General features: G+C 47.0%; 1 long non-coding RNA gene across 1 annotated transcript; it reads left to right on the top strand.

Moving 5' to 3' along the window:
* The first annotated feature begins 271 nt into the window (after window positions 1-271).
* On the top strand, window positions 272-4,037 carry LOC311245205. Its single transcript, XR_014620735.1, has 2 exons — window positions 272-355; window positions 1,200-4,037. It is a non-coding gene; the product is annotated as an uncharacterized lncRNA (long non-coding RNA).
* The last annotated feature ends 3,245 nt before the right edge of the window (window positions 4,038-7,282 follow it).

Below are 7,282 nucleotides of genomic sequence, written 5' to 3'. Positions count from 1 at the left end.
ATTCCTCTCTCTTGTCCTCTTTCTCTCTCCCACTATACTCTAAATATCTCTCTCTCTGTCTCCCCTTCCATCTTGTGTAACATGACATGCAGTAGATGATGAGAACATTGTTGTTCCAGAGTGATGTACATCATGCTATCCTTCTTTGTACGCTCTCTCTCTCTCTCTCTCTGTACGTCTGTGTGTCTCTCAAACTCCAAAACTATCTCTCTCTTTTTTTATCTCTCTCTTTCTCTCACTCCTTCTCTCTCATTCTCTCTCTCTCTCCGCAGGGCTGCATATCCAGTGTGGAGGGATGGCTCCTGGAGAACTCTGGAGTTATTCTTGGAATTGTGTCGGAGTTGCGGTCATAGAGGTATCTGTCTCCCCCCCCCCCCACACACACACACACACACACACACACACACACACACACACACACACACACACACACACACACACACACACATCCTAATATGTGGACTGTGCATGTGTTAAATGTGTGCATGTGTTAAATGTGACCCCTACGGCCTCTCAAGTCTACGAATAGGCCCCATGGTCTTGAGTGTGTGTCTGTCTTTGTGCATGTGTAGGTGTGAGTGTGAGTGTGAGTGTGAGTGCCATATTTCACCAGAGGCCCCACAATACAATATTATCACAATACTCAAGTTACGGTATGATAGTATTGCTATTTTAAAACATTTTGTAATATGTTATTGTAGTATTGCAATAATGTATATATTGCGATATACTGCAATTTATGACCCTTTTTCAACTGCAAATTATGTCCCAGACGGAAACCTTTGTCAACATCTGTTTACGTTCTCAGTCTGTTCATTTCATTTCAATAATTTTTATTGCAGCGAAGAGAGAGAAAAAGATTGATACAATATTGCTGCACAAAATATTGTGATACTATGCTGTATGGATCTTTTCCCCCCATAATGCTGTGTAATAATACCTTGATGTAAGATTTTTTTTTATTTATATTTATTAATATAGTCAAAATCTAAGATTTTATGATTGAATTTGTATCTCTTCTCTAAAGGAATAGCAATTGACCTATCTCAAACTCCCGGCGTATTTTATTGATCCTCCGATCACAACTGTTGCTTCCCTAGCAACAGTTGCGATTGGAGGATCAAGAAGAGAGAGCTGGGTTTGAGATAGGTCAGTTGAGTTGATGGACATGTTCGCTGACAGCCATGTTTCTCTCACAGCTCCTGGGGATGATCCTGTCCATGTGTCTGTGTAAGAGTGTCGTCCAGGAAGATTACACCAAAGTACCCAAGTACTGAGACCCGACGACAGCACCAGCCACACGCCACACACATGGATAGTCTCTCTCTCTCTCTCTCTCTCTCTCTCTCTCTCTCTCTCTCTCTCTCTCTCTCTCTCATAAACACACAGTGATGCAGCTGTCTTCACCCATTAACCCTCTGATGCCCAGACAGCTGTGCAAGTCTCTCACTCCTTACACGTCCACACCCCACCTACACACACACATACACACACACACACACACTCACATACTCATACACACCTCTCAATCACGCGTGACACATGGAATTCTCTCTCACAACACACACACACACACGTCATGTCCACAACTTCCATACATATATTATTCTTTAATTAAATTATATTTTGTAGCGAGACAGCTGCAGCTGTGTAGTAGGTTGGGAATATTTGGGGAGACGGAATTTAATCAGCAGTACAACTGCATTCAACAACAATCAATAAGCTGTTTGTATCATATGGTTTTCCCTCCACTGCCCTCTCCACGGCGCGTATCACAGTAAGAGACAAGTCAGCCCTGTCGTTGTGTGACAGAGCTGAGACCCGGAGCCTGGTCCCCCAAGGTAGCGAGAGGAGGGCAGGAGGGTGGTGTGTGTATGGGTGTGTGTATGGGTGTGTGTATGGGTGTGTGTGTGTGTGTGTGTGTGTGTGGATGCTCACATGGATTAAGGCCATACGTACTTTATTCTGCTATCCCACAGCTGGTGTATTTTTGGTGCGGGTGGGGTGGGGGGGGGGGGGGGGGGGCGTGGCCAGGGCAGGGCCCACTGCGGTGGGGCTTGGGCTTTTCTGCTCAGGCCCCTCGTACCAATGGAGCCCTAATAATAACCTCCTCCCTCCACCGCTTCCCTCCTTCTCATCCACCCCTCCTTCCCTGTAACCTCCCCTCCTCCCAGTCCTTCTCTCCGGGTGCGTCCGACCGGGAACCAGTAGCTACCAAGATTAGTAGTTTTGCATGAAGTATATGTGTATGATGTGTTGCGCGAGTGTTTTGTTTCTTGTCTTTTTTTCCCTTGTCTATTATTATTATTATTATTATTATTATTATTATTATTATTATTATTATTATTATTATTATTATTTTCTTCTCATTGTCACTCCTGTTTTGTTTTTGTTTTGTTTTTTTACAACTGTACATATGACTTTGGTAAGGGATTATTGCACTCGTGTGCTCGCTCAGCGTTTTATATGGGAAAGCGGTCTCGCCCCGCATGCTCTTGTTTCCAGAGCACTGTTGTTCTTTGTCTCCACTCAATTGTTTCTGGTGATCAGAGTCTGGCCGCCAGAACAACACGTCAGCAGCACTATTTTGGGTCCAAATAAGAGAAATTGGAGCCCGACTTTATGGAGAAATAGGTATGTTGGCCCTTTGAAATGGAGCTCCACTTTGGTAAAACATGTCCACGTCTCTCTAGGCCGGGGCATGACAAAGTGGCGCTGCATGAAGAGTGGCCGACAGTGTGGGCTGCCACCCAGCAGCTGTTGTGACGTCACTCCCTGGCTCTGATTCTAAAGATGTTACAACATTCTGCTGCTGACACATTCAAACATAGCCATGTGACCCTGATAGTATTACCCCCCCCCCCCCCCCCCCCCCCTCTATACATTGTATTGTTTTTCCAGTTGACGTTTGATCATTATTGATATGATTTGGGAGAAGAAGCTCAAAGAATCTGGCTATTTCCAGAGGCAGCTAATGTCACAGTTTGAATCTTCATGGAGTCACAGGTCAGAATGTGCGCTAGAAAATGTTTCACCAAACTGAAAAAGAAACGTCGTTTTCTTTTTTGAAATGTCCCATGTTTCCTCGGTCACCAACCATCTCATTGCTTCAGTCCTTCCACTCTATCTCAAACACAATGTTATAGGAAACGTTTATCGGTTACTGTTGTAGAAAGATTGACTGTTTTTATACGATATATAGTTTATCAAGCATTTCATGTTAGTTTAATTCAACAATCACTTCAGGTTGTGTTGGTCATGCTGCAATTACACCTGCTCAACAGTAGGGATGCACCAATGCTGGCGTTGGATATGGGTCTACCAGGCCAAAACAGTCTGATACCAGGCCAAAACAGTCTGATACCAGGCCAAAACAGTCTGATGATAACAGGCCAAAACAGTCTGATAACTGATAACAGGCCAAAATGGTGTATCTGTATTTGAGAATTTGAGAATACTAAATCCTGATACCAAGAACCATGTGTAACATGCTATAAAATGAGTCGCTGCATATCTGCTGCATAAGCAGCATGTTAGATCTCTCTTAACGGAGAGAAACATATTACATCTCAAGCACTTTTGTCCAATGACCCCGAACTGATGGTCTAAGTCTCTATACTGTTCAGTGAAAGTGATGGATGGGTACTTGGTATCGGCTGATACTGAAGGTTCAGGACTCTCAGTATCGGCAGTGAAAACGTGATATCGGTGCATCTCTACTTAATAGTGATGAAAGTGGTCAGGGGTAACAATCAGACCGTTAGAGTCCATCAAAACGTTGTAAACAATCGGCCTCTGCAAAATCTGTATGACTTGCCAAATGAAGACATTAATTTAACTTAATATAGATGAAGGTTTTTTTATTGTTTTTTTGTTCAATATTTTTACACTTTTATGGGGAAATAAAAAAGATTGAACTGTATTTTGTTATTTAGAAGAAATTATTCCTGGACCTAGTAGTCATGTTTAAAGGCAAAAAAAGAGAGTTTTATGCATTTCATTTATTTACAATTGGTAATAAACTGAACCCACCAGGACATGTGTCTTTTTTTATTCTATATTAGTAGGCTTGTAGCCTAGTATGAAATGACAGGGGTCGGGTTGATCAGAATTTGTCCCTAGAATACCTGTGATCATCCAGGGAACTGCTCTTAATTATTCCATGCGACTGTGGCCTGTTACAGAATGTAAATAGGAGGAGACTAGTCTACGGTGTGGGTTGGAAACCCCCCCCCCCCCCCCCCCCCCCCTTGTAATTTTCTTGACATTTTGTCAGTTGCTATACCGAACTCAGCCAGTAGAGGGCAGTATGTACCTGTAGTTAAAACGCTAGTAGCCCAGTGAGCAGGGTTGTAACCATACTATGCTGCAAGGCCAGGGAGAGCATAGAATGTGGAGCTTGCTTTGATGTTGCTCTTAATCTAATGAATACAATGATTTGTGGATTGTTCATGTATATCAAAAGACTATTTATGGATAGTGGCATATTTTCAGATTTATCTATGTACCACATGTGTTTGTTGTTGCACTGCAAACCCATGTAGATTATTCTCAGTAGCCTATGTTGTGTGCTGGTTTAAACTATGATTTACTCTTTTACACGATTTACTCTTTTTACCTCAGTTTTAGGACCCAGGGCTGTTTTTAATTCGTTTCTGATGCTTATTCTTTAAAGCTGCACCCTGTCGTTTTGAGAAGAGGAAAGTACACCCATACTACAATAATTAATTACAAGTGCTTGCAATTTGTCTCTAACATCAACACAAATCCCCCCCAAAATAACCTTTTCAGACAAAGTGAATACATGTTAGAAGATAAGAAGATGCTTCTTTGTATGAAAAAGATGTAAACAGTGCTACAGTTTTTATGATCCAGTTCCTCTCTTGTGAAACTATATAATTCAATACTAAAGATATGGATGCTTTTTTGGACTCCCACACACAAAAAATACATGTTGCAGCGATAAGCCTATTTGCTCTAGTTCTGTTTGAAACCAGGTCACCTGTGATTGAACCTAACAAAATAATTCATCTCATTCGACTCATTTCCTTATGATAACACGCAGGAATGTTCGCTCGGCAGTGAAAACAATGGACTTCTCTCCACTTCAGATTTAAGGGCCGTGACGCTCTTATCAACCGCTGCATGACGTCACGTATTACCGGAGCCCGACACCTCACCACTGACTCAACCCGCGGTGCTTTCAAGCAAAACAAAAGAATTCCAGCGTACAACTGATGCATATAACAAACAGTGTGCCCCTCTAACACGCCTCGCCGTCTTCGGTGACACATAACCTTTGCTCACGGTTAGCCGTAACGAGTGCTGCTCACCATCCTCCTGGGGGACCAGCGCCATGCCTGCAGAGTGCATACAAACTAGATTTAAAATCCATCCTCTGTAAATTACCTATGCCTATGGGGGGGGGGGGGGGGGGGGTGATTGATTGATTGAAAAACGTTATTGCAGATTGCACAATGGGTACAATACAGTACAGTTCAATACAAACAACTGCTAATATTAGTCCATGGGCCAGAGGCCAAAATGTCACTTGTCGGTACCACTCAAGGTGACGAAACTTACATATCATTTTCATCAAGATTTATGTCTGTAGATGATATTTTGGTATGAGAGCCCTTCCGGAGTGGTAGCTTTATCATAATTATCAAGTCATGAAGTATACCCACCCCCTCAGGAAATTGCATTTCAGATGCTGGTGCATATCGTGCTTTAGACTCACGTAGAGGACATCTGTCAATGTTTCACAATAGTCTTTGGTATCATTTTAATGGCATCTTTCATTCAAGCTAAGCTCTGAATCTCTCTGACCAATGTAGAGGTCACTGGAGCTCTTTGAACAGTCAACAACATGATATACAGTACTATCTGCACCCTGCACCTCTCTCCTGCCCTGCACCTCTCTCCTGCACCTCTCTCCTGCCCTGCACCTCTCTCCTGCACCTCTCTCCTGCCCTGCACCTCTCTCCTGCCCTGCACCCTGCACCTCTCTCCTGCCCTGCACCCTGCACCTCTCTCCTGCACCTCTCTCCTGCCCTGCACCTCTCTCCTGCACCTCTCTCCTGCACCTCTCTCCTGCACCTCTCCTGCACCTCTCTCCTGCCCTGCACCCTGCACCTCTCCCCTGCACCTCTCTCCTGCCCTGCACCTCTCTCCTGCCCTGCACCTCTCTCCTGCCCTGCACCCTGCACCTCTCTCCTGCCCTGCACCCTGCACCTCTCTCCTGCCCTGCACCTCTCTCCTGCACCTCTCTCCTGCACCTCTCTCCTGCACCTCTCTCCTGCCCTGCACCCTGCACCTCTCTCCTGCACCTCTCTCCTGCCCTGCACCCTGCACCTCTCTCCTGCCCTGCACCTCTCTCCTGCCCTGCACCTCTCTCCTGCACCTCTCTCCTGCCCTGCACCTCTCTCCTGCACCTCTCTCCTGCACCTCTCTCCTGCACCTCTCTCCTGCCCTGCACCCTGCACCTCTCTCCTGCCCTGCACCTCGCTCCTGCCCTGCACCTCTCTCCTGCACCTCTCTCCTGCCCTGCACCTCCCCTGCACCTCTCTCCTGCCCTGCACCTCTCTCCTGCACCTCCCCTGCACCTCTCTCCTGCCCTGCACCTCTCTCCTGCCCTGCACCCTGCACCTCTCTCCTGCACCTCTCTCCTGTCCTGCACCTCTCTCCTGTCCTGCACCTCTCTCCTGCCCTGCACCTCTCTCCTGCACCTCTCTCCTGCCCTGCACCTCTCTCCTGCACCTCTCTCCTGTCCTGCACCTCTCTCCTGCCCTGCACCCTGCACCTCTCCCCTGCACCTCTCTCCTGCCCTGCACCTCTCTCCTGTCCTGCACCTCTCTCCTGCCCTGCACCTCTCTCCTGCCCTGCACCTCTCTCCTGCCCTGCACCTCTCTCCTGCCCTGCACCTCTCTCCTGCCCTGCACCTCTCTCCTGCCCTGCACCTCTCTCCTGCCCTGCACCTCTCTCCTGCCCTGCACCCTGCACCTCTCTCCTGTCCTGCACCTCTCTCCTGCCCTGCACCTCTCTCCTGCCCTGCACCTCTCTCCTGCCCTGCACCTCTCTCCTGCCCTGCACCTCTCTCCTGCCCTGCACCTCTCTCCTGCACCTCTCTCCTGCCCTGCACCTCTCTCCTGCCCTGCACCTCTCTCCTGCCCTGCACCCTGCACCTCTCTCCTGCCCTGCACCTCTCTCCTGCCCTGCACCCTGCACCTCTCTCCTGCACCTCTCTCCTGCCCTGCACCTCTCTCCTGCCCTGCACCTCTCT

Source organism: Notolepis coatsorum (assembly GCF_963971535.1).
Source record: "Notolepis coatsorum genome assembly, chromosome: 18".
Lineage (NCBI taxonomy): Eukaryota > Metazoa > Chordata > Actinopteri > Aulopiformes > Paralepididae > Notolepis > Notolepis coatsorum.
The sequence above is the reverse complement of the archived record's forward strand: the minus strand, read 5'-3'. Positions and strand labels throughout refer to the sequence as shown.